Source organism: Artemia sp. Qi Xiang Cuo, chromosome 7, assembly GCF_049724085.1.
Source record: "Artemia sp. Qi Xiang Cuo chromosome 7, ASM4972408v1, whole genome shotgun sequence".
Classification (NCBI taxonomy): Eukaryota; Metazoa; Arthropoda; class Branchiopoda; order Anostraca; family Artemiidae; genus Artemia; species Artemia sp. Qi Xiang Cuo.
Window position 1 is genome coordinate 72467534 of NC_142800.1, and position 23633 is coordinate 72491166.

At 35.5% G+C, this 23633-nt stretch overlaps 1 protein-coding gene across 2 annotated transcripts in view; it reads left to right on the forward strand.

Annotated features, from left to right (window-relative positions):
- The first annotated feature begins 956 nt into the window (after positions 1-956).
- The window catches only part of LOC148950664 (neuron-specific calcium-binding protein hippocalcin-like), a 257313-nt gene continuing 234636 nt past the window's right edge, over positions 957-23633 (forward strand). For both annotated transcript variants that reach the window (XM_089091695.1, XM_089091696.1), the window contains exon 1: positions 957-1072. The gene's annotated coding sequence lies outside the window, so the exon portion shown is untranslated. The remainder of the gene's footprint in view (positions 1073-23633) is intronic.

Here is a 23633-nt window from a genome sequence, read left to right on the forward strand (position 1 = left end):
GCTGAATATTATGGTGTGATTTTCATTAAGGTTCTTTAACTTTTAGGGGGTCTTTCCCCCTTTTTCTAAAATCAGCCATTTTCTCAGGCACGTAATTTTTGATGGGTAAGACTAAACTTGATGAAACTTATATATTTGAAATCAGCATTAAAATCTAATTCTTTTGATGTATCTATTGGTATCAAAATTCCGTTTTTTAGAGTTTTGGTTACCATTCAGCCGGGTCACTCCTTACTTACAGTTCGTTACCGCGAACTGTTTGATTCTTAACCAGTGTTTGAAAAAGAAATCCTCTCCCTAAAAATGGAGTAAACTGGTATTGCTGATTCCAGAGATAACGCTTAGTGCATTTGTTTGTCCCCGTGATAGCTGCTTTTACTTCACCTGTGGTCATCCTACCTTAAATTTGGTTATTTTCAAACCACAGACACAGCAAGGAAAATTTTTCATAAGAATTTCCAAAGGAGGAGTGATTTTCTAATGAATTGATGCGATAGTAATCCGTAAAGTATTTTAAGTGTTTTGATAGGTAGTAGCATTTGAATAAAAATGACTTAAAAATTAAACCCAAGGACAAAGAAGTTCATATACAAATAGACAAAGGTCTTTAAGCTAAATTGTTTTTATGTTCCATTTTACCAAAGAAGGGATTACAATCCAACTCCTGGTTCTTGATTTTGGGGCTCGTGTGTCAAGCTTACTTGAAATAAACATTTCGTTAGATAAGTGCCACGGGCATTTAAATTGAATTTAAATGCCCGCAAACCCTATTCTTTAAAACCAAGTTATTTTCAACTCAGTAATTATTTTTAATCTGTAAACCAATTAGGTTACATTCAGAATCATTAATATTCATTTGATTATTAGAAGACGTCTAGCCTCTATTAGGCTGCAAAACAGAGTTGCTTTCAGAGATCGACTATAGCGCAATAGTTCCCGATATGGAAAGTTCTCTTAATTGTTCCAGTTCCTTTTCTAACGTATCACTCTTTTCCGTGTTCTTGACTGGTTAACATGGTGGCCTTAGAAATAGCCGGATTTATTGTTTCCTTGAAGGTTTCGCTATTTTAAGGTAGATTAAATAGCTAGCTTACGTCGTTACAACACGAACCTAATTTTGATTTTGGAAATGGTTTAAATTTAGCATTTTTAAGTAAATATAACTAAGTGGACCATACTATTTCCCAAGCAGCATAATGAAAAAGCTAAACTTGTTATAACATTAAATAAAATGCAGGGATTTCCTAAATGAAAGTAAAGAGCTACGTTAAAATTCAAAATAAAAAGAAACTTCTCTGTATATGAAGGGCTCTACCAGCCCAAGGGCACCTTCTCTTACGCTAAAATTTTAAGAAATTGTCTATACTAATCATAATGTCAATGAATAAATAAGCCAAGGTTTAACAAAAACAGTGGGGGCATGTAACATTTTTCATATATAGGGCAGTGTTTGTTCATTTTAAGTTTCAGAGTCACTATTAACTTTCATTTAAAATGTTTAGTTAAAAAAAATAGTTTTTGTGTATTTTGAATGTAACTTCAAAATAATCTTGGAGATAAGAGAACTGCCATCACCCTCAACTCTTCATTTTTACTATAAGGTTTTCCTTTTTACCTTTTTACACTTTTTACCATGATTTTGAGACTTTATAAATTAGGAAAACTAAAAATGAGTCAGAATAATTCTGCTCGTTACGCTAAACTGTTTTAGAGATTTTAAAGCTTTTTTTTCCAATTCAACCAACATAGTGTTTCAGCTGTCGTTATTAGAGAAATTAACTAAGAAAACAAGTTTTTACAACTGAAATTAAGGAACAGTATTAAAACTTAAAACGAACAGAAATTAGTACGTTTATGAGGGGGTGGCTCCTCCTCAACGCCTCACTCTTCTCGCTAAAGTTTTTAATACTTAAAAAAAAGATTTTTATTGTTCTAATTAAATAAACATAGTTTTTCAGGAGTCGTTCCTTAAGAATTGCGACATAATTAAAACTTTAGCGTAGGGAACGAGATGTTGAAACGGAGCAACTCCCCTCATATACGTAATAGTTTCTGTTCGTTTTAAGTTTTTATACTACTCCTTACTTTCACTTCAAAAACTTGTTTTTTTATTTAATTTTTGATCTGTTTTTAAAGAATGCCAGGAAATCTGACTACACCTCCGTTAAAAAATCCCTCCTCCCCACGGATTTATTCTCTAGACAATTGAATCTTGGTGAAAATTTACCCCGGACAATTACCCTTAACAACTCCACGCGTAAAATTGTGTCGGCAAAGAGAAAGCAAGACATTAGAAGAATTTCATATATGAATTCTGGCAAATTCCCACAATGTAAAGTTTCCCCTGACAAATCAGCCTCCTGGAAACTTCCCTCCCCATGGAAAATCCTCCCCGTGAAAAATCCCACCAGCAGAAAATTCCTCTTCCCCACCTGAAAAATGTATGCATACTTTCCTATAGCAAATACTATACGTAAGTAATGGGCAAATTTTGTAACTTAAAGACCTTTCCCCGTGGGTTGTGAGGGGTGGGGTGGGGTGAGGGGGGTCATGATATCTCAAAAGGCATGATTGTTCGACCTTTCAACTACGTTGAACAAAATGGCTATCTCAAAATTTTGATCGGACGATTTTGAGAAAACAGGGCATGGAAGGGGGCCGAGTTGCCCTCCGATTTTTTTGGTCACTTAAAAAGAGCATTAGAACTTTTAATTTCCGTTCAAACGAGCTCTTTCCCGATATTCTATGGCCACTGGATTGATACAATTACCCCTGGCACCCCCCCCAAAAAAAAACAACAACAAAAAACAATTGAACATGTATCCGGGATCTTTCTCCTGGCAAAAAATATAAAATTCCACATTTTTGGAGATTGGAGCTTGAAACCTCTACAGTAGGGTTTTCTGATACGCTGAATTTGATGGTGTAATTTTCATTAAGATTCTGTGACATTTAAGGGGTGTTTTTCCCTTTTTTCGAAAATCAGACAAATTTTGTCAGGCTCGTAACCTTTGAGGGGTAAGACAAAACTTAATAAAACTTATATATTTGAAATCAGCATAAACTTTCGATGGCTTGTGATATATCCTTTGGTATAAACATTCCGTTTCTTAGAGTTTCGGTTGCTTTCAGTGCGTTACTTACAGTGCGTTACCACGAACTGTTTGATTGGGATAAAAAGTCAAAGTTTACTGAAAGAACAAGAGGCTGAGGAGGAGACATCCCTCCTCATATACGGAATAACTCATGTTCGTTTTAAGTTTAATGTTGCTCATTACTTTCAACTGAAAAAACTTGTTTTTTTCATTTGTTTGATTTCGGATCATTTTTCAAATCATGACCAAGTCTACCCAAGATATTATGTGGGTACTGGCCCCATAAACTTCTGATTTCATGCTAATACGTTTTTTTAAATCAATAATTGTAAATCAATTTGGAGCATTTTGCTTTTTCAGTTTTTCTGTTTAAGAACTAAATTTGATTGTAATTAAAATTTTGGACAAAATTTGAATGCTTAGTCTAAATACTTACTCTGGATGAACACTTTTTACTTAACAAGTCCTTCATAATAACTTTTAGAACAGAATCTCGGGTATACGGAAAGGAGAATTATTTTTTTTCATATTGATGGAGATTCCATGTGAATTTTGATCTTTAACTCGGCCGAAGGCATCACGTTTTTTACAACAGCGTTCTCTAATGTTTAATTCCGTACGTTGTATAAATATGTTTAAATACATTTAATCATTATATATAAATAGAAAGATAGAAATATTACTATTGAAATTGCTGAGAACCAAACTACCGGTAGTACTTGTCACCCACCCCCTCCCAAGAAGTTTCCTGGTGAAGTTCATAATTTCTGACGCCATCTTTTCCGCCTCTTTGCCGGCAGGTAGGTATATGTAATATTTGTTGCTATATAGAAACAGAATGTCGCAATGGGAGTGGGGTACTATTACCCCCTGGTACCAATAATAAAGCCGTAGACCGAAAACGTTCTGAAGAATCAAGAGGGATTAGAAACCAATTGCTACTATAAACATGAATCCGGGATCTCTCTTCTGAAAAAAAAAATCTAAGTTCCACGTTTTATACATAAGAGCTTTAAACCTCTACCTTAGGGTTCTCTTATATGTTGAATCTAATAATGAGATTTTTATTATATCACTTGAATTTTGGGAGGGTTTTGCCCCCAAGAGTTTTTGTTACTATTCGCTCGAGTCACTCCTTATCTACAGTTTGTTACCATGAACTGTGCTACGAAAAATCGCAAATTTACAATATCCCTGAGTAGTGTTGTAACTGGTAAAATTGATCATGGTAAAATTTGGCATTTTAGGTGTTTTACTATAATTTTACCGACCCCTGCAAAATTTTACGTATTTTACCGGTATCTTACATATTTTACTGACATATTTTACGAGGGATTGCAATTTTCACAGCAAAAAAGCGTGAAGAGAATGGCTGTAACAGGTTTTGATATGATTTTTTTTTTTAGTATAGCTGTATTGGCCAGTATAAAACGCGGCCTGTCTGACTTCTGTCATCGGAACGATAAAGTGAATCATAGTACACGTAATTATAATTTTCAAATGCTAAACTATTAGCTAAAATAAAATTATATTAGTTCTGTGAGCTGTCAAAGACAAAAAGGGCTACAAGCAGGATTGACGCTTGACAAAAAAAGCAAAATAAAAGCCGAGAATAACGAGGGTAATGTTAGCCAGTGGATAGAAAAGAAGCGAAAATGACAGAAACAGATATTTCGTCCATGACTTCTGCCCAGCCGTCTTGAGAGCTCAAAAAAAGAATAAAAAACTAACCTTTTGAAGTAACTCTTAACGAAGCAGAAGAAGAAGTGAATCAAACAAACCAAGCCAGAATAAACGAAAGGCTGTTTACCAATTAGATCGGACAAGTATTCACTACTTAGTGATTGACTTAGTTTGTCTACTGACCTAATTTGCATTAAAAGTGTGGTTAGATGATCTTATTTCAAACTGAAGAAAAAAATACTATCTGAATCCTTTAATTTTAATTTATTATAAATTGGGTTAATAAAAATATCTCTAGTAGGTATTTAAAACAAGGTCTCTATTTGACGATTTTTTAATTTCAATTGCCCTCCTAAAAGAATTTTGGAAGCCAGTTACTTCAGATATTAAAGTTGCCTTATCAAGAAGAACTAAATGATCTGGATTTTCCAATATGTGGAGGGCCAAATGAGAATCAATATCCCCATTTTTATTTTAAGTCTCAAATCTCAGAGGAATCTTGTATTCATGCAGTCGTTCCCCCGGGAACCGGCGTTTACCCCGCCCCCCCGGAAATACCCCTGTGGAGAATTCCCCCTCCCCCACATAAATTCTCCATTTTTCCCTGGCATAATTCCAGATCCTCATTAGAAGAGAAATTGAAATTTCTACTCTCCTGTTGAAGTCAGAGGCAATCGTATAGTATTGCCTATAGTAAAGACCCATAAGGGTTCAAAGTATTAACATTTATTCATTTATTTTTTCCCAGAGGCACTTCCTGTGGAAGAGGTGGTCGAATAAACTTTGAAGGGGGCTCAGTAAATTGGAAATTAATAGGTTCATTGCCGTTTTCTAAGGCTTAGAAAACAATTTGAAACTTTTCATCCAATTACTACCAAATCATTTGTTACAGATTACAGTGTCTTTAAGGGATCCTTATTCTAGTTTAACGGTCCTTGTCTTTCAGCAGTTGCTTTGAAAAAAAACTTTAAATTAATATAGAAATAGTTCTAAGGGAGAGACGAGGGGTGGATGGATGCAGAAATTGATAATATAATCCTCAGGACCTTATACAGTACTTTTGTTTGGGGGAGGGGCCTTGGATTTGTCACAGTTCCTGAATCGGAATCCGAAGGAGAGAAACTAGATTTGCCAGCAGATCCTGTTGATGGCGGTTGAATGTTATGCTATTATGATCCAGGGCTTATTTAATCAAAGTCATAAAAGTTTTACCAACCACTTTTTATTAGTATTCAGTGCTTTTATAAATAAATAAAAAATAACAGGTATACAATATGAGAAATGTGGCAATCTAAATATGCAAGGCTGCTGGGGTAACATTTCTTATGTTTAAATGTAGGAACAAAAATGTGTAATATGATGTTTCTCCCAACTAATAGTATTTTTTTTCTTTTTTTACAAAATTCGTGCCCAAAACCAGGCACTGTCCAAGTGCCGAGGTATTACCATAGGCAAAAAATTACCAAAGAGATACACTAGAAAGTTAGTTAAATAAATGAAACTCCAGATGAAGGAGTATTTTTTTTAAGCATAGGAAAATCAGAACCACCAAAAAATTCCATATAAAGCTGAAAGTAATTCTTAAAAAGAAATACTCAATTGGTCTTGAAGCTACAGGGCAACTCTAAAACACCTATTTTACCCTTTATTTCCTAGGGAGTACCATATTTTACCTTACTTTACCAGTTTTACCTTATTTTACGAATTTTACCTTATTTTACCAATTTTAACAGTTTTACTTACCGAGTTTTTATTTTACTGTAATTTTACAAACCTATTCCTGAGGACTGTGCCAGACTCATAGACCCTCCCGAAGTCTTGCTAGATAGAACACTAGTGTAATTTTACTTGTTTTTTTTTTCAGGCGGGAGAAGGGATTCTTCAAAGCCATAAACAAAGACACTTAAATAAATGTTAATCGAAATTTCTAAGCGACTGGGTCACAGTCATAGCCCCAATGTTGGTGTGGTAGATCCAAAACCATTTTAGATTTCTATTATATCCAGTTTGACGCCTGATTTCCTAGATTATTTCTTTTGGGTCACTTAAAATCATAGGGCAGTTACGTAAGATAAGTACTATCATTTGAAGGTTGAAACAAACCTCTCGTACAACCTAGCACGCTATTAAATAAATTTTTTTTTTTTTTTTAACTGAAAGCAAAGAGCGACATTAAAACTTAAAACAAACAGAAATTATTCCGTGTATGAAAGGGGCGGTCCCCTTCTTAACGCCTAGCTCTTTACGCTAAAGTTTTTTATTGTTTAAAAAAATAAAGTTGTGAGACAGAGCCAAACTTTAGCGTAAAGAGCAAGGCGCTGAGGAGAGGACAGCCCCTTTCATATACGGAATATTTTCTGTTCGTTTTAAGTCTTAATGTCTCTCCTTACTTTCAGTTTAAAAAAAAACTTGTTTTTTTTATATTTAATTTCTGAACGTTTTTGAATGAATGCAGCTTAAATTGGCTCACCGTACATGAATAATTAAAACAAAATTTGTATAATAATCTTACTTTTTTTGGCTAAATGGCTGTCTCAAAACTTGATCTGACGTAACTTACGAATTAATTTACGTAGCGAACTTCTATATTCGTATATTTTTATGACGTATGTTAGGGGGTTCTCCCCTTGTCAATACCTCGCTCTTAACGCTAAGTTCTAAATTTGTTCCAATTCTTTAAGAATGATCCCTTAATCACAAAAGCCGTTAATTAGAATAAATAGCTCTGGTGAAAATACAAAACAAATTTAGCGTAAAGAACGAGGTAATGACCAGGGGGTGAAAAAAATCATATACATAATAATTTCTGTTCGTTTTAAGTTTTGATGTATCTCTTTACTTTCTGTTCATTTTTTTATTCATTTAATTTCTGATCATTTTTTTTAAATAATGCTAGGAAATCCGGCGCCCCCTTCATAGCAATGTCCTTTCACAATGAAAAATTCATCCCTGGAAATATCCTCCCACGTAACCCCCCGCCCCAACCCCTCGAAATACCAGAATTAATCCCCCCGCCCTGAAAACTTCTGTATACTTCCCAATAACCAATACTGTATGTAAACTTTGGGCAAAGTTAATACTTCCCCCGGGGACTGTTTGGGATTTAGTCATCTTCAAAGACATAGTTATTGTATTTTCGATCATGCTGAACAAAATGGTTATCTCAAAATTTTGATCGGGTGACTTTGGAAAAAATGAGCGTGGGAGGGGGCCTAGATGCTCTCCATTTCTTTTGGTCACTTAAAAAGGGCACTAGAACTTCTAATTTTCGGTCTAACGAGCCCTCCCGCGAAATTCTAAGACCACTGGGTTGATACGATCACTCCTGAAAAAAAAACAACCATGCCTGATCTTTCTTCTGCCAAAAACTACAAGTTCCACATTTTTGCAGATAGGAGCTTGAAACTTCTATAGCAGGGGTCTCTAATACGCTGAGTCTGGTGGTTTGATTTTCATTAAAGTTCAATGACTTTTAGGGAATGTTTCCCCCTTTTTCAAAAATAAGACCAACTTTCTCAGGTGCGTAATGTTTGTTGGGCAAGACTAAACTAGATGAAACTTATATATTTGAGATCAGCATAAAAATATGATTCTTTTGATGTATCTATTGGTATCAAAACTCCGTTTTTTTAGAGTTTTGGTTACTATTGAACCGGGTCGCTCCTTACTTACAGTTCGTTGCCACGAACTGCTTGATTATATCAAGCCCTCTTGTGAAGTGGACTCTACCTCACGCTATCTAGGTTTATGTTACATAATGGTAAAGTTAATACAACAGAAATAAAACAAAATTTTCTGATGAGCAATTAATTAGTTTGTTTAATAAATTAATAAGTTTTTCCTAAAAAGCCTTTAACACTTGATCAGAGCTTGAATCTTCATCTCCATTACATAGTATGGTTTTTGATTATTATTGTATAATGATTCTAATGATTAAGATGGTGGTTAGGGTGGTTTTATTGATTTTTACGTTAGCCAATTGTGGAAGAACTTGTTTAGGTGTGAAAGTTTAAACTTGATGCAACCCAGGTAACGTGAAAACCGTTTCACTCTTTCTCCTTAAGCCCTGTTTACGGACAGAGAAAAGTGAACAAAAAAAGCAGCATTTCGATCGAAATTGTTTTTGTGTTTTGGTTTGTTGATTTTCGTCTTAGATGACAAAACAAGAAATGGGAATAGAGCGTTCAACGGACATTTAATTTCACATCCGGCTCTCTTACATTATGTTTGTTCCTGAAAACCTCAACAATAAGCGAAGCCACCAATTAATATCCATGGAGATAACACAAGACCTTTCTGATTTTTGCCTGTCAAACAGTAATGGGACTTTCTTAGAAACGCTTGCTTTTCTCCATTAATTTGATCATGTAAAACACCTGTCCATTCTAGACTAACAAGGCGAGCAATGAGTATTCCATTCCCATTTCAATTTTCCACTCGACTCTATAACTTAATTCCAAATGCATGAAGGCATAAAATCTGGCTTAGAAGTATTGACAAGCTTTCAAAAATAGGACCCCGAATAATGTTGTAGATGCCTGTCATTTTCCCCCCTAGTTTGACTTTAGTCTCTTGATAATTATCGTTTTTGCTGAAGTTCAAAAAAGTGATGCAGCTTGATTTTAGTCAGGGATGTGAGTTGGCAAGGGATTTAAAATGTTTCAACCATTTTATTGAATAAACAAAAATCTATATTTTTAGGACTGCATTATTTGTCATTATATCTTCTTCCCTCATATTAACTTTAGGATAAAAAAAAATATATAGTACAGCATTAAAATTCGAATAAAGCGGAAAAATTGCAGTTTGAATCTTCAATCAGAGAGGTTAGCTAAATGATACTTAATTAGTATTATCTACATCTAGTCTAGTCTAGTATCTACATCTAAATCTAGTATTATCTAGTAATACTACATCTAGAAAATATCTTGAATACTAGTGATTAAATTAAATTCTATTAATTACATTTTCTAAGGTGGATACTAGAGAAACAAATCATTACTGGGGTTTATAACTCATTCTGTCACATCGTCATGAAAGCACAATGATTATGCTTGGAAAATCTGGGGACTGCTGTCTAAAACTCCCTGTCTTTTAGACTTCCCCCTTGACGAGTAACAACTTTTAAGACAAATATAGCTAAAAATTGACAAGGCCTTCTGCTTCAAAGAGTTGTTGATAGTAGTTGCTTTACAAAACCATTCAGAATCATTTTTGTGCTTTCAATAATTTTATTTATTTATTTCATTAATTTATCAACCTCCATAGTATGTAAAGCTACCAATTTGTATCCCTGAAGATTGTACCAGATTTCTTATATTTGCCTGTCAAACAGTAATGGAGCCGTCTTAGAGATACTATTAATTCTTCTCTCTATTATAGAGATATATTCTCTCTATTCTCTCTATATAGAGATACTTCTCTCTATTAATTTAATCAGGTGCAACACCTTTCCTTACTGAACTAACAGAGCGAGCAATGAGTATTCAATCCCCGTTTCAATTTTCCATTCGACTTTAAAACTTAATTTCAAATGCATGAAGGGATAAAAACTGGCTTAGAAGTATAGACAAGCTTTCAAAAATAGAATAAAGAATAATGTTGCAGATGTGTCTTGTTTTTTTATTTATCTCCCCCAGTTTGACTTTATTTTCTTGATATTCGTCATTTTTACTTGCAATCATTATCGAATTGTATGAAGTTATGACAGAAAATATCAACTTTTATTATTAGTTTATCGCTTCTCTCTCACGAAATAACTACTTTTGTTTCTTTCAATTAAAAAAAATTTTAACTCGAAAGAAGTTACTTTGCTTGATTTAGGTCAGGGATGTCAGTTGGTAAGATTTCTCACCATGCCTTAACATTAAAAACAATTTTGGGAAAATTTACCACGAATCATGTAAAATTAGGTTTGAAGAATCGAGGATTTATTACCCCCGTCCCACCTCTATCACCCCAAAAAAACAACCAAAATCTGTTGAATATAGCCTCCCCCCTTTCCAGTGTAAGCGTAACAATGCGGAAGGGGGTGATTTTCAGCCCCACTTTTCAATTGGTCTAAATACTTTATTGATTAACTTTGAATTATCTTAAAAATTTCAACCATTAACCGATAGTAACCGAACTCTAAAAACAGAACATCCAACAATAATGCAACCAATAGTAACCGAACTCTAAAAAACGGAACATCAATATTTTTGCCATCAATAGACACATCGAAAGAGTTGACTTTTCAAGCTGATTCTAAACATATAAGATTCATTAAGTTTCGTGCTACGCATCAAAAGCTACGAGCCCGAAAAATTTTTCCTGATTTTTGAAAAAGAGAGGAAATAATCCCGGAAAATCAAGTAATTGTATAAAGAAGTCAAGTAAGAAAAATCGTATCATCAGGTTCAACGTCATCAGAAAACCTTATTATAGAGGTTTCAAACTTCCATTTGCAAAAATGTGGAATTTTGTATTTTTTGCCCGAAGAAAGATAGTGGATGCGTGTCCCCCCCCCCACCAAAGAAAGTCAAATTCAATATCTCTCGCCAAAGAGCCACTCAAAATACTATTTTCCATCGTCCCCTCCCAAGAAATACTTCTTCAATCTATTTTTAAGTTACTATATATACTCAGCCGCTAGCTTTACTAATAAGCTAGAAAACTATACTCAGCTTTCTGTACAATGTCTCTGTATCATTACAATCTTTTATATATTCTCCTATTATTCTCACCACTTTGTTGTGTAAAATTTGGACACATTTATAATTAGAGTAAAATTATTAAACTATAAAACACAACAATATAAAATATAAGAGCTGACTATTGCATGACGTAAAAGAAGTAAAATTTCATTTGGGAGAATTTTCTTTCAAAAGAAATATCATCTTGCCATTTTAGAAACAACTAAATCACTGTAAGGTTTCCGAGACAGAGTGCAGTCAACGCTAAAGCCAAGATATAACACACAATTATCCTGAATAAATGGCTCTCCTCTCAATAAAATTTTCTAACAACGTCAAGTGGTGAACTTACTTTACTATAAACAATAAAATTCGTTTTTTCCCGACAATTTGAATGTCATCGTATAAACGTAAAGCAGTGGACCTAGAACAGAACCTTGGGGAACACCACAATAAATGACTAGAAATAATATCGTTTAATAAAATTCTAATACATTTTCTAGTTAAGAAACTTTCAAACAACTTCAGATGTAAGGCATTGACACAGAAAATCCTATTGTTTGAAATAAAATATTGAAATCTTCTGTTTCAAATGTCTTTTTAATATCCACAAATACGGTATGAACGTGTCCGCAATTTTTCAAGACAAATGTTCATAAAATCTGATAGGTATTACATGGAAAGGATTGTCAAATGCCTTTTTAGTACAGGAATAATAAGGTTTGACGAGAAACAAATTGATAAATTAATACTTTCTTAATTATCCAGACCAGAAAAAAATGCTGAGCAACGTATCCAAAATCCCCATCTCTAACTCGTTGCAAAATTTGTTCATTTTTGCCGTTTTTGTTTATTAATTTTTTATTTTTTGGTAAAAATATAAAATAACACGAAACTGGTGTTTGATATGTCTTTCTGTATCAGATTGAAAAGATAAACGGTATCTGATGTTAGTTTCTCCGAAATATCAAAAAATAAATCGGAAATACTCTTTTTTTTTTTAATAAAAATGAACAAACTTTAAATTTTTAGGTTAAAAAAAAACCTTCGATAGAAGTTTCTAGATCAGTTTTGAGAATGAGGTGGCAAAATTGACTTTCCTCTGGAAAACTTGGTTCCTGGTAGTGTCAAGACTTGGCAGATCCTGGCCATTTTAGAGTATCAGCAAAGCTTTCTCTCCAGCCACAGCTATCTCATCTCGAGCTGCAGATTTTTTGGTAAACAGGTTACCGGCGTCTCCGAAACTCGAACTGGATAACAATAGCTGAAGAGCTTTTCCTTTTCCGATGCCATAAAGGTGCGATGTTGTGTCGCAACCCAGTATGGTGTGACAGAACGGCATCAGCTGGCAAACTTCTGATACTAGTTTTCCTTTTATCTGACAAACATCCTAAACTGAGCATTCACTTCCGAATTTTGATTCGGCTGAGAAGTAAACTCGATTTGAACTCGTGTCTACATGACAGCTGAGGAGGACGAGAACATCCGTGTCATCAGCAACCACAATCGTGTTGCTATGGAGTGCAGCTTCCGTAGCCTTCTTCACTATGTCTAGATTAGCATCTCCTTCAGAGTGGTATGCATCGCAACCGCCGGCTACCAGAGCGCTTCCAAGAATCTTCAGAAATCACGATTTGTTCTCCTTCCATGAAAGAAACTCCTCTTACTTTATGCAATGATTCATGTCTTCGGTATATAATCGGCGGTCAGATCCAGCTCGACGCAAAAGGGTTGCATCTTTGATTGACGGACCGCCGTCGTATCCGCCGAAGACGAAAACTGCACGGGGATACTTTTTTTGACGTAATGAATGTATGAAGACATAAAAACCTTGTATGTGGAAGTAACCTTCCATGGGATCCGATGGAGAAGGGCTCCCCGTCTAACCCGAAGCTGGTAATTCCCACCGGTCTTGGGAACTGAGCATCAAACTCACATGACTGATAGACTGCTTTTGCTAGCTCGAGCTTGTTGGCCTTTCGCATGAATCCATTTCTTTCGAAAAGAGCAGGAGGAATGGTGCAGATATCAAAGTTGAAATAATCTTCCTTGAGACTAGACCTCTGGGCAACGATAATAAACCTCTGAAAAAGTAGCGCTGGGTCGATGTACGCTAACTTAGAAGAGCCCGACTTTTACGTGGTCATCAGAGTCAATTGGTCTTTCTTTTTAAAGACGCGTTCCTTCAAGGTTTTTTCTGACATCTTGTCTAAGATTTTCTTCCCAGCAGATTCGGCTTCCTGAACATTGACGCTTGGACATGAAGTTACTCCATTTGCAACGTCAAAAGCTACGAGCCTGAGAAAATTTTCCTGATTTTTAAAAATGAGAGGAAATAATCCCGGAAAAGCAAGTAATTGTATAAAGAAGTCAAATAATGAAAATCGTATCATCAGGTTCAACGTCATCAGAAAACCTTATTATAGAGGTTTCGAACTTCCATTTTCAAAAATGTGTAATTTTGAATTTTTTGCACGAAGAAAGATAGTGGATGAGTGACCCCTCCTCCCACCAAAAAAGTCAAAATCAATATCTCTCGTCAAAGAGCCTCTCAAGATACTATTCTTCATCGTCCCCTCCCAAGAAATACTTCTTCAATCTATTTTTAAATTACTCTATATACTCAGCCGCCTTAATACTCACTGGAAGCACATTCCAAACACTTGGTACCAAACAGGGAATGGCAAATCCTGCGCTAGTATTCTGCCTCTGCTGAATCAAAAGTTAATTCACATTCTTAGTAAAATAGTCATATAAGCAACTACTACGTCTATAAAAAAAAATATCTACGCATATATCAATCCGACGTTGATCCACGAATATCGCAGCCCAACAATTCCTAACCTGTCATACATTCATCTCTTTTTACTTTCTGTACCATGTCTCTGTATCATTGCAATCTTTACATATTCTCCTATTATTCTCACCACTTTGTTTTGTAAAATTTGGACACATATATAATTATAGTAAAATTATTAGCCTATAAAACACAACAATATAAAATATAAGAGCTGACTATTGCATGACGTAAAAAGAAGTAAAATTTCATTTGGGAGAATTTTCTTTCAAAAGAAATATCATCTTGCCAATTTAGAAACAACTAAATCACTGTATGAATTCCGAGACAGAGTGAAGTCAACGTAAAAGCCAAGATTCACACACAATTTTCCTGACTCAATGGCTGTTCTTTCAATAAAATTTTCTAACAAGGTTAATTGGTGATCTTACTTTACTATAAAGAATAAAGTTCATTTTTTTACCGGCCAGTTGAATGTCATCATTTCAATGTAAACCAGTGGACCTAAAACAGAGCCTTGGGGAACACAACAATCAATAAAATACTGACTAGAAATAATATCGTTGAATAAAATTTTAATACATTTTCTAGTTAAGAAACTTTCAAACAGCTTCAGATGTAAGGCCCTGACACACAAAATCCTAATCTTTGAAATAAAATATTGAAATCTTCTGTTTCAAATGTCTTTTTAACATCCACAAATACAGAAAGAACATGTCCGCAATTTTTCAAGATAAATGTTCATAAAACCTGATAGGTATTACATGGAATGAGTTGTCAAATACCTTTTTAGTACAGGAATGATAAGGTTTGACTAGGAATAAATTGATAAAGTAATGCTTTCTTAATTAACCAGACCAGAAAAAATGGCTGAACAACATATCCAAAATCCTCATCTCTAACTCCTTGCGAAGTTTGTTTATTTTTGCCGTTTTTGTTTATTAATTTTTTATTGTTATGGAAAAAATGATATATCACGAAACTGGTGTTTGATATGTCTTTCTGTATCAGATTTATAAGCTGAAACGATATCTGATGTTTCTTTCTCCGAAATGTCAAAAAATAAATCATAAATATTCTTTTTTTTAATAAAAATGAACAAATTTTAACTTTTTAGGTAAAAAAAACAAGCGTTCGATTGAAGTTTCTAAATCAGTTTTGAGTAGACAAATTAGGTTTTCTGAGATACTTCAAGATCTTTTTAATACCCATCCTCCCCACCCTTTCCCAAAAACCTTTCTGTTCGCAGGAATTTGAGATCAAAATCCATTCACCTTCATCACAATAAAAAAAGAAGTGGTAAAAACTATTTGTAATAAAACGTAAGAAAATTGCACATCTGATTGATCAAAGGAACAAAAATCACAGGGAAAATCAAATCACAGGCTTAAAGCTCATCCTCGGAAAATTCATCTTCTTGACACTTTGCGTTGTTGCACGAAACTCCTCTACATACTCGACAGGCTATGGTGCATTCCAGGCCATTTTTCTTGCAGGAGCATCTCTTAGTGTCGTAACCATTAGCTCGGCAAGAAAACTTCACTGCCTTTAGAAGATAAGTAGGAGCATCGGTGAGATCCGTCATTTTTGGTTTTAAAACTTCGTTGTCTTGAAGATTCCATCCACAGCTTAGGGAGTCAACCGTGTACCCTAGCCAAATCTGAACCTGGCTGTAGACTCGGAGCGAATGATTCTTCGCTGCCATCATAGTCGGAGGCAGCTCTTGTGGGTGTACGAATGAGGTGGCATTATTGGCTTTCCTATGGAAAACTTGGTTCCTAGCAGTGTCAAGACTTGGCAGATCCTGGCAGTTTTAGAGTATCAGCAAAGCTTTCTCTCCAGCCGCAGCTATCTCATCATGAGATGCAGATTTTTTGGTAAACAGGTTACCGGCGTCTCTGAAACTCGAGCAGGATAACAATAGCTAAAGAGCATTTCCTTTCTGATGCCATAAAGGTGCGATGTTGTGTCGCAATCCAGTATGACGTGACAGAACGGCATCAGCTGGCAAACTTCTGATCCTAGCTTGGCTTTTATCTGACAAACATCCCAAGCTGAGCATTCACTTCCGAATTTTGCTTCCGCTGAGAAGTAAACTCGATTTGAAATCGTTTCTGCATGACAGATGAGGAGGACAAGAACATCCGTGTCATCAGAAACCACAATGGTGTCGCTATGGAATGCAGTTTCCGTAGCCTTCTTCACTATGTCAAGATCAGCATCTCCTTGAGAGTGGTATGCATCGCAACTGCAGACTACGAGAGCGTTTCCAAGAATCTTCAGAAATAACGATTTGTTCTCCTTGCATGAAAGAAACTCCTCTTTCTTTATGCAAAGATTCTTGTCTTCGGTATATAACACTTCGCGGCCGACAGATCCAGCCCGACACAAATGGGTTGCATCTTTAATTTACGGACCACCGTCGTATAGGTCGAAGACGACAACTGCACGGGGATACTTTTTTTCGAAGTAATGAATGTACGAAGACATGGTAGCCTTGTATGTGGAAATGACCATCCACGGGATCCGATGGAGAAGGGATCCCCCGTCTAAGACGAAGCTGGTAATTCCCACCGGTCTTGGGGACTGAGCATCATACCCACATGACTGATAGACTGCTTTTTCTAGCTCGGGATTGTTGGCCTTTCGCATGAATCTGTTTCTTTCCAAAAGAGCAGGAGGAATGGTACAGAGCTCTAACTTGAAATATTCTTCCTTGAGACTAGACCTCTGGGCAACGATAATGAATCTCTGAAAAAGTAGCATCAAGTCAATGTGCGCCACCTCAGAAGAGCCCGAATTTTTTGTGGTCATCAGAGTCATTTGGTCTTTCTTTTTAAAGACGTATTCCTTCAATGTATTTTCTGACATCTTGTCTAAGATTTTCTTCCCAGCAGATTTGGCTTCGTCAATATTCACGCCTGGAGATGAAGTTACTCCATTTGCAATGTTTCTCAGTTGTACATTGCCTTTGAATGGGGATGACACTTCGAAGAAACCTACCATTTTCGCAGTATCCTCACAGTCGCGGGTTCGTCTGTTCAGACTCAAGTCACGATGCCGCTCGCTTTTAGAGTAGCCGATATTCTTCAGGTTCTGCATCAACAGGTTGACCTCAAGACACGCCAGCTTTTATAGGATCCAAATTGCTCTCTGTTCTTCATTCATGCCACCATCACCAGTGAGTCCTCCCAGTGTGTTTAGGTATCGCATGTTCTCTTGTTCAATAACTAAGTCTGCTGAGAGGCCGGCCCAACGCCAATCTGACCTTCTAATTGTGTGTCCTTGCTCACTGAACATCTGAAAGATTTTTGGGTGACGACTTGGAAGTTTAGTCATCTCTTGGATGTACAACCAGACAGATTTCACGTATAGTTTTTGCCCAGATGCGGCAAGGTAGGGAAGAATTTCTGCTGCAACCTGCAACTGCAGGTCCCATATGTCCATTCTTTCGGTACGTATAAACTTGAGAAGCTTTTCAGCCATGTCAAGGTATTGCAGCCAGAGCTTTGCTGTTCGGTGATCTCGTAGGTCTTCAATTTTCTGTTTGATAATACTTTCCAGTAGTCCCAGCTCTGGTGCTTCGTCAAGGTCTCTGGGAGACATTTGTCCCTCAAGAGTGTCGTTCTAAGAGTTTTTCAGGGTCGTAAAGTATCCAAAGTTCCCACATCTTGTCCTAAGAGATGAGATTAGATAGCCGAGCTCACGAGAATGTGAGCTCTAATACCTCTAGAAATAGCTTTCTCAGAAAGTATATGTGGTAACGTTGCCGGAGCGTATACTATTTCCAAGCTTTCTTTAAGTCCACTGTCTTGCATCAGGTGCCCTATGCATCCGACGAGGCTCATCATCAAGTGAAGGCCTCCGAGTTTGATGATAAAGTTGTCCAGCTCATTTGACACGTCGGACTTGATAATATTCATTACCTTCCACCAAAGTGGCTGATCGAATGTGACGACTGGCGTAAATCCGTATTTCCTCCCCTGACAAGCAATGAAGCACAGGGTTAGGTATAGAAATGACTTATTGCAAGAAGAAATTACTATAGGCATGACTCATTGCTAGAACACACAAAAAAAGATATCATGGTTATCAGTTATTTTTTTTGCCAAAAAAAGCAAAATTTTTCTATTATAGACAAGGTCCCAGGTAGAAATATGATGTTATTGCTGGGAGATTTTAACGCCCAGGTTGGTAGAAATAAGGATAGATGGTATCCCAGCTCAGGTAAATTTGGTGTAGGAAAAGAAAACAGTAATGGATACAGACTTTTGCAGTTTTGTTGGTATAACAATCTAGTTATAACCAATACGGTGTTTGGTCATAAAATGACTCATAAGCTAACATGGTATTCGCATGATTGTAAGACAGCTAACCTTATTGATTATGTTATTGTAAACCAAAGACTAGCAGAATTAATACAAGGTACTAGGGTATATAGGAGTGCTGTTATTGATGTTAAAAGTAAAGATCACCATCTAGTAGTGTCAAGGGTTAATTTAAAGCTGAAATATCGGAAGGGTAATTACCTCCCGGGAAGTTATTATGTTGGTAGACTCCAGGATGAGTATCTGAGATAAACTTTCCAGGAACAATTGAGTACTAAACTCGAGTTTAAAATTTGATATTTTGTAAGATGGTTGGAATAATTTTAGAACAATAATTTGTGAAGTTGCAGAAGGTGTCTTAGGGAAGAAAGCAGGAACTACAGCTGAGAATATTAGTTAAAAAGCTTTAGCTTTAATAGAAAGGAGAAAGGACTTGTACAAGAATTATCTGAGTGATAGATCGCATGAAAACAAAAGAAATGTAAGGAAAGTGGAGAAAGCATTGAAATATGAACTAAGGAGGTGTGAAGTGGAGGCCATGGATAAAATTGCCGAAGATTTAGAAGATGCAGCTAGACGGCATAATAGTAAAATATTGTACTAGCACGTTAACAAATTGAGAGGTAGCAGTCAATCCGGACTTGTCCCAGTTAAAGATAGGAATGGGGTGGCAATTAGCGATAAGGAAAAAGCTAAAGCGAGATGGGCTGAACATTTTGAGAATTTGCTTAACCGAGATAGAGATGCAGGAAAAAATATAGAGGAAAATGAAAAAGTTTGTAATACCTTGGATGTGAAGGAAGCTTTGGTTTTGGAGGAGGAATTTGCAACAGTACTAAAATGATTAAAAAATAATGAGGTTCCAGGTGTTGATTGGTTGGTAAATGAATGCCTTAAATGTTGTGGCTCTGAGGCTAAAAATAAGCTATTGACGATTATGAATATGATTTTTGAAAAAGGGGAAGTACCTAACGATTTTAGGAAACCCTTAGTGAAGCCACTTTACAAGAAAGGTGACAAGAGTGAGTGTGGTAATTATTGTGGCATTAGTCTGGTCTCTGTAAGTAGTAAATTACTTAGTAATATGATACTTTTTAGACTGAGAGATGCTGTAGACAAAGTTTTAAGAGAAGAGCAGTAGGGTTTTAGAAAAGGTAGAGGATGTGTTGACCAAATTTTCACTCTTAGGTTAATAATTGAGAAGTGCCTAAGTTTTCAAACACCTTTGGTCCTCAGTTTTATAGATTATGAGCAAGCGTTCGATTCTATTGAAAGAGAAGCTTTAGTAAAGGTTTTATCCTTGTATGGCATACCAGACAAATACATTAAAGTGATTATTGCTATGTACGAGAATAACACTGCTGCGGTTAAGGTAGGAAATGAGGTTAGCAGCTGGTTTTGTATTAAATCAGGAGTTAAGCAGGGTTGTGTTCTATCCCCCTTTATATGGATTATTTTGATGGACTTTGTTTTAAGGAGCACAGGAAAGGCAATGGGACACCACCGAATCAAATGGGGAGGAAAATGTCTCCTGGACTTGGATTATGCTGATGATTTAAGCATCCTTGATGAAAGTGTGAGCAAAATGAATGAAGTTTTAGAGGTTTTGCGAGTTCAGGGTGCTAGTATTGGTTTGAAAATTAATGTTAGGAAGACTAAGTCACTAAGGCTAGGAATAAGTGAAGATGAAAAGGTGACATTGGGTAATGAAAAGATTGATCAGGTGGGCAGCTTCACTTACCTTGGTAGCATTATTAGTAAACATGGTGGGAGCAGTGAAGATGTTAAAAATAGAATAGCCAAGGCTCAGGGTGTTTTTTCACAGTTAAAAAAAGTCTGGAAGAATAGGAAGATAAGTCTGCAAACCAAGATTAGAATATTAGAAGCTACAGTGATGACAGTAGTCAAATATGGCTCTTAAGCATGGGCGCTCCGAAAAGCGGCTGAAGATTTGCTAGATGTCTTCCAGAAAAAGTGCTTAAGGATTGTTCTGGGTACCCGGCTGACTGACAGTATTTCAAACAATAGGCTGTACAAAAAATGGGGTTCAATACAACTCTCTAGGGCTATAATGAAAAAAAGGTTGAGGTGGTTAGCGCATGTTGTGCGGATGAAGGATGACAGATTGCCGAAGATTGTTCTTTTCGGCCAGCTATCTAGGGCTAAAAGGAAAGCACGTCGTCCCCGTATGGGGTGGGAGGACTCCATAAAGAAAGATTTAAAGGAAATGGGAACTTTGTGGGCGGGTGTAAAAAGGGAGGCTTTGAATAGATTGGGGTGGAGGAGGAGCGTATGTAGCTGTGTTGGCCTTAGGTGGCTTGGTGCTGCGATGAGTTGTTAGTAGTAGTAGTAGTTGTAGTATGGACATAGTGTGTTTTTATTAGTTAAAATTCCACCTAAACACTCCTTAAAATTTTTTAACTTTAGCCTTTTTAGTGACCCAAGATCAATCGTGACCCTCTTTCTCTGTAAAAAAACCTATATGTGATCAGCGGGCAACTTGCATAAATTAAACACCTTCTCCCAAGGGATGTGGAGAGTCATTTTATCTTCGGAGGTGAGGTTATTAGACCTTTAAGCTATTTTGAACCAAATAAATCTCTCATAATTTTTATCGGATGTTTTCTGGGGGAGGGTAGCCAAATCAGGTGAGGGAGGGGGGAGGGAAATGGCTAATTGCCGTCCAAAAAATTCTGACTTTTAAAGAGGGCAATATAAATTTTAATTTCCAATTGAATGAACCCCTTCGAAGTGTCTACAATAATTCCCACAGATAAAGTAAGTAGGGAGGCTTCTCTAATTCCAGGGGGGAGTCCATATATGGGCATTGAATACTGCGAGTAGTATAAGATCATTGACCTACTTTCGAGGGTGACGCAACCCTCTCAGTGAATACAATCAGTACAAGATCAGGTGACATCATCAGAAAAGGAAAAGATGACAGATGTAAATCACCGGTATGAAATATTGGGATAACAAGGTGACAACATCAGATAAAGGTTTTTCAACATTGGATCATTCTTATCAGGGACTTGGAAATACTGACGGGGCATGATATCTCTTGACAAAATTTCTTCATGAGACAAGATAAATTTGAAAGTAGAAACGAAAAAGGTAAGGCATCTCAGGGACTGCTAACTCCTATTAAGAGATACATATTATTTTTTATTTTGGCGGTTCTCGATTGTGTTCTGTATAAAACAAAAGTACCATTTGAACAGGGTTGTAAGGTCCCATACCCCAACCACCAAGGCCTCCTTCCCCCCCCCCAAGTTTTTGCCCCTCCCCCAATTTCTTAAATATTTTCTTGTGCGCTTGAGACACAGAAGGACCCCCTTCCCCCAAATTTTTGGGCCCCTCCCTCCATTTCTTTTACTTTTTTGAAGTTTTTTTTAGCATGATAATGTTATTTCAAATTTTTTACATGTCTTAGAATAAACAAGTACACAATATGGGATTAATGAGATGGTTATGGATTTGAACCATTAAGTACCGTAAGCACCAATTACCCAAGCCACCAAGGACCTCAACCTTTATGGTCCCCAGCTTCCAAGCCCCCTCCCCAACTCTTTGGGACCACCCCACCATTTTTATACCTTTTTGAAGTTTATATTTTTTAACATGATAATTTTATTTCAACTTTTTTTATATGTCTTCAAATGACACAAAACAAACTTAAAGCATAAAAAATTCACATTTAAGCTAGATTTCCTAACCTTTCATATGCGTATGTCTGGATTTATTAATAATATTTGATTTTCTAATAAAATTTGGTTTTAATTTTCAGAAATAAGAATAACCATGTTTAAAATACATCGGATTTTATTAATAATATTTGACATCTTTTAATAATTGGGGACATTTTTGCAATTCTTTTAATAAAGTGAGGTTTTAGTTTTAAGAAATATGCACATCCCAGTTTAAAATACATCTGATTTTAGTAACAACATTTGATTTTTTTTAATAAAGCTGGATTTATATTTTCAGAAATTTGAACATCACAGTTTAAAAAACAATTGATGCTATTAATAACAATGATTTTTTTAAAATAAATTTGGGTACATTTTTGCATTTTTATAAACACAGAAGGATTTTTAATTTTCAGAAATATGAACATCACAGTTTAAAAAACATTGGATTTTAGTAATAAAATTGATTTTTTTAATAAAGTTGGGTTTGTTCCAAGTCCTCATTGGATACAATTTGCATATTTTTTTAAATAAAGTGAGGTTTTAGTTTTCAGAAATATGCATATCCCAGTTTAAAATACATCTGATTTTATTAATAACTTTGTTTTTTTTAATAAAGTTGGGTTTGATCCAAGACCTCATTGGGTACATTGTTGCATATTTTGTAATAAAGTGAGGTTTTAGTTTTCAGAAATATGCACATCACAGTTTAAAATACATCTGATTTTATTAATAACATTTTCTTAGCTAAGTTTCTTAACCTTTCGTAGATGTGTGTTGCTAGAAACTCATGATTTGGGATGTATAGATTGCTATTTTGGACTTTTCTGAGCTAGATTTCATAACCTTTCGTAGGTGTATATCTGGATTTTTTATATTTGATTTCTAATTCAGTTGGTTTTAATTTCCAGAAATAAGCAAACCCATGTTTGAAATTTTTCTGATTTTATTAATAATATTTGATTACCTTTAATAATTGGATATATTTTTGCATATTTATTAATAAAGTTGGGTATTAGTTTTCAGAAATATGAACATCCCAGTTTAAAATACATCTGATTTTATTAATACCATTTTCTTAGATAGGCGTCTTAACCTTTCGTAGATGGATGTTTCATGAAACTCATGATTTGGGACGTCTAGTTTGCTGTTTTGGACTTTTCTTAGCTAGGTTTCTTAACCATTCTTAGATGTATGCCTGGTTTTATTAATAATATTTGATTTTCTATTAAAGTTGGGTTTTAATTTTCAGAAATAATAACATCCATGTTTAAAATACATCTGATTATATTAATAATATTTTATTTATTTTAATAACTGGGTACATTTTTGCAATTTTTTTTTAATATTGGGTTTTAGTTTTCAGA